This window comes from Vanessa atalanta, chromosome 5 (assembly GCF_905147765.1).
Source record: "Vanessa atalanta chromosome 5, ilVanAtal1.2, whole genome shotgun sequence".
Classification (NCBI taxonomy): Eukaryota; Metazoa; Arthropoda; class Insecta; order Lepidoptera; family Nymphalidae; genus Vanessa; species Vanessa atalanta.
In genome coordinates this window covers 4,554,193-4,569,279 of record NC_061875.1, presented here as the reverse complement: position 1 = coordinate 4,569,279, position 15,087 = coordinate 4,554,193, and the positions used below count along the sequence as shown (strand labels likewise).

Sequence of the window (15,087 nt, the reverse complement as noted above, 5' to 3'; positions counted from 1 at the left end):
ACTACTAAATATTGTAGAGCTGTAATTTTTCAGATTTGTTTCTCTCTCTCTCTGTTATAAGCATTTTGATATTTGAAAGAATAAGACAAAACATAGTGATACTATATAATATGTGATATAATAATGTAATTAAATTAAAACTAAGAAGCTTAAGAGCCAAACAATATTTGCTTCCAAGCAAGAACCTCATTTGCCTGTTGTCCTAACTTTTGGATAAGTTTTTTTATACGCGCCGTTTCTGAAATATTGCAAAGAACTCCTACCAATTTAAAACCATGATAATTCACAATTTGAATAAAATAACTGATTGATTGTTTTTTAACAATAAAAAACACCGAAATTGTTTATGTCATTCATTCATTTATTCTCAGTGACTTTTTACTAGTCTGATAACTCTGTAATATATTATGCGTTTGTCCTTCCGAGGCTAAGTTCATTTGTTGTTTTACCGATTTCGGCCATAGCGGCTATTCTCAAGGGAGATTAGCCATGTAGACAGGACATATGATGATGCGCTTTATATTCCCTTACTCATAAACCGATGGGATGATAAATCCGGCAAAATTGGAAAGAGTTCAGTCACAAATAATTTGACTCTGTACTGGTACTTATCAATTTTTGACAGTCAATCCCAATAATCATCTCTCATCCTAACCTAGCATTTGTACGTACGCACCCAGGAAATCGGAATCGGTGCCTTTTACCTACCTTTTTTTTTTGGTCTAGTCGCTAGACCAAGGACACAGTCAAACATTTTAATAAATACTTGAGAGCAAATCTGATAGAGATAATTTGAACGAACTCTAATAAAATTTATAAAGCTCATTATTAGAGCCACGATAGACAGTTATCGGAAATTATGTTAAATAAAATAATTTGAACAAAATTTAATATTGTATATCTCAGTTACATTCTTATAACCGACATCTTTAAAAAGTTTTAATTAATAAAACGTATTATAACGCCTCTATTTTTTTACTTTGAAGTAATAATCACATTTAGGTATAAATTCAAACTCAAATTTCTTTATTAAATATATACACACTTACTTATTAATTGTCTAATTAAACACTATTAACGGCTCGGATCCTGCCACATTTGTATTCCGCCAACCCGCATTGGAGCAGCGTGGTGGAATATGCTCCAAACCTTCTCCTCAAAGGGAGAGGAGGCCTTTATCCCAGCAGTGGGACATTTACGGGCTGCTAATGCTAATGCTAAAAAAACGGCTCGGAAAAGAAGATACCCTGATCTGAGAAGAACCGGTGTAAGAAACTCAGCGGGTAAACGGTCGGTTTTGTTAATTCTATTATTTACAAATATTCGATATGATGAGGAATAGTCTGGAGGTGATCGTTTATATGTGAAATGAACTTGTTTATTTAAAAAGCAAATATTAGGATGTACCTGTCCAATTAAAAAAATATATTATATTGCTCCCGATAGCCCATTCATTGAGAAAGGTTATATAGACTATAAAACATCGCGCTATTACACACAAGGGCGGAGCAGTAGCTGTTACGCTTAACACGAAGCAGTTAATATTTTATAAATAGCTGAACTTACGATAAGATTTAGTACGATAAGTCCAAGGCGAGATATTGAACGTCCGTTGTTCAGTGATCACATACTATATATACTCGTATATACAGAATTGATCACTGAACAACGAGCGATATATACTATCATTATGTTGTATGATTGTTGATATACCGCAGGTTAATAATGTGAAAAATCGATGGATTCTTCGAAACAGTTTTTGCTTGGCACTCTTTTAAATATGGAATAAAATTAAAAACAGATTTTCGGCAAATTGCAATGAATATTTTCTTAGTGCATAAATATTTGATTGAATTGTATATCGTTCATTCTCGTTCATCATTCCACGCTCATATATATTTTCTAGGTAAAGTACATACCTTTTCCTTCACATTTACGTTTTATTTATGTAATAAATCAGTAGATTCCGAGTGATGTCTGGAGACATTCTAGTTTTAGCTATAAAAAAGAAGCTTATGCCTTTTCTCAGGGTTCAAGAATGCTTCATTCAAATTTTCATCAAATTGGAATGGGTTTAGCCGTGAAAGCGAACAAGCACACAGACTTCCGCATTTATAATGTCAGTATAGATATAAAAAAAAAATGACAAGAAAGATAATAAAAGATTAAATCAAAGGAAATAATTCGTAGATATCTAATAACACTATTAAGATTTTTATTGTGAGAAAGAAAACGTTAAAATTCTATGAGCGAGTTACAAGTTATTCACACTAAAGGTTTGGCTCGGGCACTTTGGACATTTATAGGTCGCAATAAAATTGATAACATCTGAATAATAGTACCATCATTCTATCTTGTTATAGGCGCATCTTTTATTTTTATTAAGAAGTATTTACGTAGTGATTGCTATGCCAATGTATTTGCAAGTATGTGTATTTCAAAATGCGGTAATGTGACAGAAAAGGTTTTTAGTAAAAAGTACATTTTAAAAAGCAAGCAAAGAAAAAAATAAATAATTTCTCTAAATATGATCAGTTCATTTAAAACAAAACAATATAGGTATGTACCTATATTGTTTTGTTTTAAATGAACTATAATATGCTTTTTAAAATGTACTTTTACACATATCCAATCAATATGAAATATTACATGTGTAATATTTCATATTGATTGGATATTTGTTCTAAATATAGAGGAAAATAGAACATCCATCATTCAAAATTTCGACCTAAAGTCGATAAAATTTTACTGAGAAAAAGTGTTTTTATTATAGAAATCCGATAAACCTGATGGAAATTTCAATACATTTCTGATTATCCGGGAAATGGAAAACGCTTTCAATTTCTTTTTCTTTGAATTTGCTTTTAACCCATATTTTTAATATCAAACAAAATATTTTTAATAAATTCGTAATAGTTTCTTATTCGGTTGATTTTTACACATTATTACAAATATTTAAGTGAACCAGTTCATTGTGCCAATTGAGTTTTGTTTAGGAAAGGGACTGAGTTTTTTAAGTCAAATCCTATCTATTTTTTATATATCGTCAAGCTATATGTATTACATCGATCACGCATAAATTATGTTACTTAAATCTTTAAAAGTACCTACGTGATTATTGTAACTTTAAACTTAATTCGAGCCAGAATTTAAAGTTCTTTTCTTGGCTTACCTAAACCTGACTTTTATTTTTCAAAGCGAGACAGTACGGGATTTATACACCAACATATTTTTTGAAAAAGTTGTCGATCGTGGTCTTTCATAATGAATACTTACAGCTATCTACTTAGAAATCCTATATTTGTACAAGAAAATTGTAAATTATACTAATTATATACTTCACTTTTTATTATAAGGTAACTAGCAACCCGTCTCGGCCTTTCACGGGTGCAATGCTGATACTATAAAATGTCTTTGTATACAACGTTCACAGCCTTTTGTCATTAGACGATACAAACCGCTATGTCCCTGCATTTTAAATCTGTAATATCTTCCAAAATATCCATTTTAATTACATGCTGTAGGGGCCATATCAATCGATATTAAATGAATAATGTATTTTTGGTACTTAATTGGATAAGGATTAACGCCGTATTGCTTAAAATACGTAAATAAGCGAATAACAGTTTATCGGGTTTATTTTTCTGTCAATTAATCCACAGATAATACCCGAAGATTGGAATATCCGAACATTTTCTCATCTTTTCCTAGACTGTTCTGTTAAAACTATCGATGAAAAAGTGTAATTCCTGTGTGGTAATGGCCCTATTGTCTATTTTGTTTTTCTGTAGTAATTAATTTGCTATCATAATGCTGACACAAGAAAAAAATGACCGAATGAAACAAGACACAGACATCAAACTAAGATTTGTATTTACATAATATTCAATTTTTCATATATCTAAGAATTGAATTAAATTTTATAAATAATATTCTTATCTCATTTTACTTAAAAGAAATAATCTGTACATCATAACATCTTAAACGATCATTAGGATAAGTATAAGATGATTTTCTTTTCAGTCTATATACAAGTTTTCATTAAAATTGTTTACTCAATAGATACGTGCTTAAGTATTGCGTTCTAGGCAGGAGTAAAGCCTTGAGGTACACCAACTCGACCTAATTAGCTGAAACGCTGACTTCATAGATAGTTGAAGCGTTATTGACTGCTAAGTTTCATTTAAATAACGCCCTGAAGATTTAGCCTACTTCTTTCTTTAGCAATGCAACTATGTACAAATAAATCAAAAATATGTACCTACAATATTATTATTATGTATCTATATTTATTATTTCGTACAGGTCTACGATAGACCCGATCAAAACCTATCCACAATTAAAGATCGTTAAAAAATAATGAATTTTTAGTCGACAACACACACATTTCGGCAAAATTCGTATAATCGAGATATTTCGATATTAAATTTTTCAATGAAACAAAAATTCAATGACATGACAGTTCAACGGGCGGCCATGTTTGACGTTTACGGGTGCGTTCAGTGTGTTCCAAATAATAATTTCGTGCAGGTTTACCATAAACTCAATGGAAACTTATCCACAATAAATTATTAATAAATGATAAACCGTATTTGTTTAGTTTAATTTTATTTATTTAAGCCGAACGAAGCCGGGTTTAATCTAGTATTAAATAATATCGAACAATAATTACTTTTTGTATATCGAATGACTAAGTAAATTAAATTAATCTATAAGATGCGGTCATCTCATACTAACGTTTCTCTAAATAACATAGATATTATAGAAACTTGAGTTTCATCGGTTAAAGTGATTCATATTAGTTGGATCGTAGCCAGAAGCAAGCGTGTAATCAAATACAATAGATAACTTTAACGTACGCATTATTAAGTAGGAGCACTCTCGTGTTATCGAGATTAATAAATTAAATAAGTAATTGTTACCTTAATTTCATTTCTTGTATATTGTCATCCAAAGTAACATATTTCGTTGACATTAGTAATTAAAATTGTTTGCTTACAGTAATTGATTTTGTATGCTTGATTTATTTAACTCTCTTGTTATATGTTGATATGTTTTTAAATATTAAGCTAGAATCAGATTATATTATGAAAGCTGATGAAATTTTTACGCATATTTTATGATTTCGATAGTACCGTACCATTAATAAGTTTAGATTGGCTAGTGAATTTTAAAAACGAATCATAATATCAAATTGAAATTAAACTTTATCAGTATAAGTTTGAGTTTAATTTTAGTCACCAAAAATTGCGAATTGGATAGACATAGTCTGTATAAACGAAATGACACCTAGATTAATTATTATTCATTTTCAAATGTTGTAGAGTTTCCTTATTTTTGACTGCGATGTTAATATATGTATGTGGATGTTTGGTAAATTTCTACAAATTCTATTGTAATTTATATTTAAATATTTTTATCGGTAAATCATTTGTAAATATAGTCGTGGTACATGTTACGATAATTTGTTAAATGTTCAAAACGACGAACTGCATATTAAAGATAAGCCGTGAATTAAAAAAAAATATTTGATTGTTTTTCACTAAACTGTCAGTTAATAAGAAAGAGTCAATGATTAGGTATTCAGTTTCACACTGTGCGAAAAACTTTTTAAAAATAGATTGTATTAGCATTAGCAGCCTGTAAATTTTCCCACTGCTGGGCTAAAGGCCTCCTCTCCCTTTGAGGAGAAGGTAAAAATAGATTTTTTTTTTTTTATGGCATCGTTTTGCGGGCGAGCATATGGGCCACCTGATGGTAAGTGGTCACCACCGCCCATAGACAAAGGCACTGTAAGAAATATTAACCATTCCTTACATCACCTATGCGCCACCAACCTCGGGAACTAAGATGTTATGTCCCTTGTGCTAGTGATTACACTGGCTGTAAAAGTATAATAAAATTTAAAACATAAATTAACACCTAGCAAAGTACTCCTGTTTAGTAGAATGATTTGGAGCTTATTCTATCACGCTCAGCTGGCAAACTACTTATGTTAAGGTGAAGCTCATTTTATCACACTATTTCACTTGGGTTGACGGAAACACTTGTAAGTATCCTTAAGATTAAAAATACCTAAGCACTAGTTATTAAGCTGCAATGTTTAACAAAAAACATTAATTTTTATTTCAAGATATTTGGTTGTTTTGACATTTTATATCGATAGATATTTTTTTAGTTAGAAATGGATGTTTGGACTCGTAAAGAGGCCATTTCCTAGTAAATGGATACAACTACAAATATATATAGGTATTTTAAGACATCAGACGTCCCTTAGGTACATCGAAAATGAGCCACCAACTTTGGGAAACCTATGATATTATGACACATATTCCTGTAGTTACACTGACTCACTCAACCTTCATACCGGAACAAAATAGTACTGTATATTGCTGTGTGGCGGTAATATATAACACGAGTGAGTGGTTCATATCCAAAACAGTCTCGGGCAAGTATATAAAGAAATGTAATGTAAATTTAAAAATACATTTTAAATAAAATAGTATAAATTCTGAAGACATTTCAACATAGCTCCATCTCCGCTGGCATGTATTGAATATGTAACATTAACTCGATTGGAAGCGAAATTATATTATTCACATGTGGTGTGAATAATTCGATTCGGTTCCGTGTAAAATCAATAGAAGATTCAATCACGACTCTACAACGTTATTACTCGTCTGTATAACGGAACGTTTGAATGCTATTAATGAACAGTTGATAGAATTAAAAAAAAATGTTTAATGGTAAGGTTTTTACTATTACAGATATTAAAATTCCTTACGTAATAGTTTGCCAGAACTTACGCCACTTATTAAGGGGCTCTTCAAAATATCATTTTTTTATTTCTGAGTTGTGAAGATCCTAACCCATTTCCGCCCAAGGGACGACTCCTTTTTTTACACCACTGATAAAAAAATACACTTTCAGAAATCAAATCAACAATATACTATTACAAACTAATGTCATAAACATAATTATGTTATTAAATTCGCTGCCAAAAATGATTAATGATGATCAATAATTTTGACAGAAAATCTGACTGCGATATTTTGACTTCTATTTTCACTTTCTAGTGAATGAAGTGTACTAAACTTACTAATGTACATGTATATTCAGCTAGTGTCATATGTATTTGAAACATTGGCAGATATTATACTCCTGCTTTGGAAAGCTCGCAAAAGTGTTGCGCTTGTACGCCTTATTTATTTTTAATCGGATTGCGATTCGTCAATGCCATCCCACTTAGGCACTTAGGCATATTATCCTCTGCTCGGTTAGCTGGTCCTTGTAATTAACCGCCGTGACCGATATTCCATTAGGAGTATATTGTGATAACCAGCATAATACGCTTCTCCTTTGCTTAGGCATCGAACGATGTGGTCACTGTCTGTAAAAGTCGCATAATGACAATATAGTAATATCCGATTTTATTGCAGTATACTATCTAAGTATACAATCGATATAAACTATTGGTGTAAACATATTTAGGTAATACATTTAGACATTATCAAGAGGCTTAACGTAATTATTGTATATTGATTAGATGTCCATTACGAAACGTGCGTTGCGCTTGAAATTGTAATGAGAATTCCTCATTTATATCGAAATATGGTTAGACATGTTAAGCTGTCAATTATCATTGACATACTCTGTAAATAAAATCTTGGAAAAGATTTCCTGTATCGGTAGCGCATTGACGTCGTAAGGGCATTTAAATAAATTTGCTAAGTCTATAGTGAAATTAACGTTATTTTTATAAATTAGCTAAGTGCCCGTGCAAATGGATAATGGTAAGTATTTACCACAGCTAATCGATTTGTGCTGCAAAAATATTAAACATTCCTTATATCACAAATATGCCTTCAACGTTGGGAAATAAGATATTATGTCCCATGTGCCTGTAGTTACACTCATCATTCAAATCAGAACACAACAATACTTAGTATTAATATCTGGAGGTAGAATATTAATTGAGTGGGTGGAGCCTACCCAGTTATAGCAAGCACAGAACCCTTTCACTAAGAAGACTTGCTCATCACCACCAGGTGCTGCTTTTTCACAGTTACCTTCAAATTATAAATTTAAAAAATATAGTTACCCACATAAATAAATTATAAACTCGTATTATAAATTCTTGTAATTAAAACTTTAAGACTTCAAATTCTATGATAATACTTGAATATCCAATTTAACTCATCCGCGTTAGAAATCTTTTATATATTAACTAATCGTACTATTTTTATAATCATATAAAAATATACCGTGTCAATTTTTAGCATTTCTACATCCCAGATAGAAAACCATAATAATAATGTCAGTGAATGAGATAAGGACGACTTGCCATAAATTTAAATATTTATTCAGAACATATTATTCCAAAATGGAGTTTCATTGGCATCGCTCCAAATGTCATTCTATTCGATTTGTGACTATTCAGTTAGAGTGATTTCGTTATAACCACGAAAGTTAACTGTAAATGTAAAATTATGTTAGAATAGTATTTGAAATTATAGATTTATTTTCTTTTATAACATTATATTATGTAAGGAATAAGTTGTTTACATAAGAGTCATTAAATATATACAAATATGAATTAAAAATAGTTACCGTTATCTTGACCGAGTGGAATGATGGCAAGAATGCTGGCAGTGCAAAGTTTTATCGCAATTCCGATCCTCTGGGCAAAAAATGTACCAGCCCTCTTGTTGACGCAATAAGGCAAGGTTTTATACTTTTAATGAGGCTTTTTTCATACTACTCCAAGGAATAAGTTATTTTAGTTACAGTATACTGTATACAGATACTGTAGTTACAGTATCTGTATATTGAAATTTCTTTAAATTTCTGAAGTCTGTTGTCCAATGTGAGTATACGTATGACGTCATGTCGAATGAAGTAAATGAAAAAAACAAAATGAAAGATGGCTGGCAGTCAGCAGAATTTTTTGATATTTAAAGTGTTTTAACTGCATTTTTATTCATATACAAAGTATATTTATCTGGTATTATATGGTATTAGAAATATTATAACCAATGAATTTAAAACAAAAACTAATACGGTTAGGTAACTAATATGGTTAATTTTATAATACCTTCTTTGCATTCAAAGGTCGAGAATTTCATTATAAGGAACAGGAAGTAATAGCTTAGCGAAATCCTCGCCCACTTTATAAGAAGACGACAAGAATAAAGGAGTCTGGTACAAACATAAAGAGGTATTAAGACATTTTAACTTCCACGGCTTACCCTAATGTTAAACATTTATAAGTGCCGATGTCTATCTTGGCAAGACTAACCATCGACAGGGTCATTCGCTTTTAAAATATAACCTGATCCTCAATTCTTTCATACTAGTTCACTGCACGTCAATGAGTGCACATAAATGTATCAGAATTGATTTTAGCACATGCAGGTGATCTCACGATGTTTTCCTCTACTGTGCAACACATAAAAAAAGTGATGTTGCTTCAGATTATAATCTTTCTGTATGTAAACGTTATGGTTTACGTGATATACACAATTATAGTACTAAGATTTTTTATATATCCCACTGCTGGGTTAACCGCAATGGCTTATTCTAACGAGCAGCTTCTTTTCGGGTTGGTAAACATGGACTGATATAATACCTGATAGATTTTTGTCCAGCACCGGAAGATCTACTAAAGACATTATCTTCGTCGCAGAGCAAGATATAAATTACAAACAAATAAAAAACGTATGAAAATTCAGCACTGATCTGGATTTAAGCCCGCAATCTTCGGCTACGAATCGTATACTCCAACCACTAAGCCATCTGTTGGTTATAGTTATAAGATAGATGGTAATTCAATAACCATATTAGAACTTGATTAGAGCTAATTGAAGCTGCAAGAAACACGCAGCAATAAATAAAACGATAATTTGAAGCTGTCAGTTCGTTGAATCGATGTGTGTGTGATATCTAGTTGAAATGGAATACACCGTCAGAACTAATCCGAAACAACAGAATGGAACGGATGTTCTCGAATCCGATCCTAAAGTAGCAACTGAGTCTATTTTAAGTGCTACTTGGCAAACAAATACGCTGCTCGTATTTATTGAAATAAGAGTAATGTTTGACGGCTTAGAATTTAATACTAATTAAACAGTAATGTTTTTATATACGCTTCGTGTTGTTTTCACACGGATAAAATTGTTCGGATTTTTTTTTATTATTTCGTCTGTAAATGACAATGAAATTAATTTGCCAGCTTAGAAGTAGTACACTTAATATTACCCCATATGGCTTGCCTCAAGAGGAATTATTTCATGATATAGGTAGGCAGATGGTAAGCGATCACCACCGCCAATAGACAATGTCGCTGTAAGAATTATTAACCATTCCTTACATCACCAATGCGCCACCAACCTTGGGAACTAATATGTTATGTATCTTGTGACTGTAGTTACACTGGCTTACTCACCCTTTAAACCAGAACACAGCAATACTGTTTGGTGGTAGAAAAACTGACGACTGGGTGGTACCTATCAAGACGGGCTTGCGGAGGGTTGCGCGCAACCAACCACCAATAAATTAAAATAATAATTACAGCATTTCAAATATTGTTAATTATTAAATCATTATTCATTGCGGACTATCGTATTGGGTCTAAAATATCGGATCGATTTTGTTGACTGTAAAAAATCTTAACATTATGTCTTCAATGTTAAAATGTTTATCTAAGGTATTCGAATATCTTACAAAATACACACATATTTTAAGTAATAGTTCAATGTAAGTTATTATATGTGAATAAAACAAAACGTAAGAAACGTAAAAGGCGTTCCATAAAAAAAGTAATTAAGTACTAAATTCGGAATGTTCTGCTTAATCTTGGCTATTTGTTAACATTAATACCAACACAATTTAAGCCACAGAATTTGCGCAATAAATTATGCCCATTCGGCATAAAGTTTCGAAAAATTTCCATATTTGTCATTTTCACTTAATTTAGCGCAGTACTTCGCTACTAGTGGCTGTTAAACGTTCGCTTCGCAAAGCGTAAATTAAATTTTAGTATTGATTTTTTTTTTCAATTTCCCGACTTACATACACAATTTCTTCTGTTGAGAGTTTGCTCAAACAAGCCACTCGATAACTTGGTCACCGTTGCTTATTGACGTCATACCGTCATCCTTGTGAACTAAAATATGTCCCTTGTGCTTGCCGTTATATTGGCTCACTCACCCTTCAAACACACACGGGCTTGCACAAAGACTTACGTCCAAGTTAATTATATTAATAGCACGACAAAAGGGCCGCGTTCTAGTTATGCAACTGCAGCTACGAGTATGTGTCATATATAGTAAAATATTTATAGCATTAATAGTTATTGTAATAATAAACACAGTTTAAGGGAAAATTGTTTATTTTAAAAACAAAATTCGAAATAAATAGGTCAAATGTAATAAATTTTATACCTCGAAATTTCGTTTAAAATTTATAGATATTTTAAAATTCAAGTCTTGCAATAAACTGAATTTAAAGTAACCTATATATTTTTAATTACATTAATTCGTTCACTCTGAGTAGAATTACTAACGGTCAGTTAGTACTCATTTCTGAACAAAGGAATTGTCAGGGTGAGTACATTCATTCAAAGCTTTGCCCAAGACAGTGAATCACTAGTGTAGTTCATTTTAATATAAATTGTAAGCGAAAGGATTTAAACTCACTCCAAAATGTAAAGGTGGATTTTGTATTAAATAAGTTTAAATTAATATTTGTTTGTAATAGGTCTTTGTTTTCTTGGCTTAAGATATTTGAAACGAAGTTATTTTACGCGGCTTACAGTTGAGTGAAATTAAATCGTAAATAAAAACCTTATACGACCCCTCCATACGACTTTTCCTCTGTTTCTTGTTCTCTGTATCTTACTATATACGGTTTTAAATAATATTATTCTAACTTATATTTTGTTAGTTATTTCACACTTGACATATTTTATTATATTAAAACGTTATTCATTTTTTTAATTATGTCTTTTATACACATAATATATGTATGGTGAAATCAATTTCGTCCTAACCGGGTGTCCAACGAGATCTCATTTCTTAAACCAAATTATAGTACTAGAAAGTATCACTAGTACTGGAGCTAAATGTATATGTAGGTAGTCAATAGCGTGTTAGACACTAGGCTAACATTTGGGTGCACTTGATTGTACGGTAAGAAGCGAGATGGTCCAGTGAATCTTATCGAATGATTACAGGTTCAAATAGAAGAATACATCACTGAATTTCTTTGTGCTTATAATTCATCTGGTGCTTGACTGTGAAGGAAGACATCGTGAGGAAAACTGCATCTATCGTATAATAATCATTTAAATCATCGAAGCAGCTTGGAATAAGTTTCAAATCTTCTCCTCAAAACAAGTGAAAAATTTAACCCAGAAGTAGTCCTTCTCGTGTATCATTTGTTCATCTCGATACTAAGCTACCAATTAGGTTTTATATCCATTATATATTGACCTCTATTGTATATTGACATCTCTATCCATGACTTCGCCTACGCTATTCAGTCAATCCCACGTCAATCCAAATTAAATGGACTATATAAATAAATCCTTAGAGATTTCTTACTCCAATAATTTATAAGACTGAAAATTGCTTTAGATAAGAAACAGCGGACAATCGAAGCTAATTTAATTGTAAGAACGTATTTCGAACAGTAGTTAATTAAGTTTCAAATATAACCAGCGTAGAGTGTTTTCGTAATATATTGCAACTTTAAAATATTTTTATGTATCTGCACTGTCCTCAGTACACTTTTTATTTATTCAATTTGATAAATAAATATTATATTTAGATGATTCATACATTGACAATACATTAGCGAGAGTTAGTTATCATATTCATACAACATATCGCTTTAAATGCTAGATTTACTTCTAAAATACATGTACCTATATAGGCATATCATTCCGAACGTAAAGTTAAAGGGTTTAGTCGTTTATATAAATGTGCTAATCTCGGCATCTACTAGGTGTATTAATTTTTTACTAGCGTTAAACAGCTCATTTATAAAGAAAGCTATAGGGTATTATACAACTTAGCCACCCACCCACGGGGTCAAAGCAGTAACATTTTACGAGGGTAAACGGGAGCAGAACCTTGTTTCATCAATAATATAATTTTATTTACACTAAATATATCCCGCGCACTTTGCTAGACTTAAGCTATGGATGAGTAACTGTAGTGTGACACAGTTTCATAGGAATTAACTGCTGTAGTCGTCTCCAAAGTTAACAATTGCCTTTTCAATTTAATATCATATACTTATATATGTTGATATTTATATGTATTATTAATAAAGTACACAGTAAATTTATTAATAAACAACATCGTACCAATATTTATTAATCGTTATATTTTCTTGTTTTAATTATCTTTTCCCATTATGGACCCGTCAATACTTTTTAAATCTACTTTGTCCTGATAAGTATGTACGAAGTAATTACTTTTATATTTTCATTAGTATTTAATATAACATGATTGTGGTTTTAGATTTTTAATATTTATGTTTTTATATGTGCTATGATTGTTAAATACTCATCAAAAAAAGACTCATTGTTCTTATTTAAATTTCACAATTTTGGAAGAGTTACGAAATTTATCCATTCTAGATTTTTTTTCGTTTCCCTAATATTATCAAATTATTTTACGTCTCGTAAATTTTATTAAATTCTAATGTTGCTCAGGTAAATGTAAATTGAAAAATATCTAGAATACTCCACTTGTTCATAACAAAGGATCCGCGAAGGAATTTTATTTCGGTAGAAACTGTTCTCTCTTGAATAGCTTGGACCTCGTGCTCTAACAAAATTGCTAATGTGATTCCCTCAAGACTTTAAAGGTGGGGCATAACAAGGAATGTTTTTAGCCAAAATTTTTCGGTGCAAAGTAATCTATTTTTGCTGACTTTAAAGGATTATATTTAGTACATTTTCTTTATATTATTTAATATGATTATTATTGTCCTTTTAAAAGTAAATATTTTATAACCTTATAAATCAAAAACAATAGGATGTATCAAACTTTACCGGTTTTTCTTTGTTTTATATTATAATTCTCCTTTTTAAGTTTCTTTATAACAGCTAAGTACAGCCACTGCACTTAAAACGAAGCCCTTTCGGTAGAGTTTATAGCGTTAAGATTAAAATTCTATTGAATGTTAGCGGGAGCAGTCTGGCCAACGCTTCGCGGTTGTTGAATCACTTTTCTAAAATATTATAATTTCCCATAAAGTTCGCTGGCGTCGAATTTTCTGTTGCAAATTTTCTATCTCTTTCTTCTTGATGGGAAATAAATGAACAAATATCTAAAGCATACTTAATGAAATGAATGAAGTTAAATATCATATTAGTATTAAGTATGTATATCAACTAAATCAAATTAATATATTAGCGACCCGCCCCTGCTTTGTACGGGAGCAATTCTGATACTAAATATACTACAGAATGTACAACGTTCACAGTTTTTCAGTCATTAGACAATTCAAACCGCTATGTCCTTGCGTTTTAAATCTGTAATATATTCGAAAATATTCATTTAAATTACATACTGTAAAGGGTAGTAAAAGAATAAAAAAATTCACATTGTATTTGAGGTTAATTGGGTAAGAATTAATGGTATGTTGCTTAAAAGCACTTTGTAAATAAGCCATTATATCTTGTAAAAAGTATAAGATATCAATGGTTCTTATGGGTTATCTAAATAATAGATATATAGCATCACAGACTTTTTTGTAGACCTTTTGAAGGTGTAAAATACTGCAGTTCATTATTTTGATCTATCTCGTAGGACATCACTTTAGAAATCTCTAAAATTATCAGTGTTTCTCTACTATATTGTGCATGTATTGTACATATACACCTTCCTCTTGAATCTATTTATTAAAAAAAATCGCATCAAAATCCATTGTGTAATTTTTAAGATCTAAGCATACACGGTACAGCCAGCGTAGCGACTTTGTTTTATACTATATAATTATATTAATATTATTGACACAAGAAATATATTGAAAAATTTCTGTGAGTTCTGTTTAAAGTATGTGATGTTGTCCAAT

The 15,087-nt window shown here is 31.0% G+C and overlaps 1 protein-coding gene across 2 annotated transcripts in view; it reads left to right on the top strand.

Annotated features, from left to right (window-relative positions):
* The window catches only part of LOC125063976 (glutamate receptor-interacting protein 1), a 308,367-nt gene that overhangs the window by 85,140 nt on the left and 208,140 nt on the right, over window positions 1-15,087 (top strand). The gene's annotated exons all lie outside the window — the stretch shown is intronic.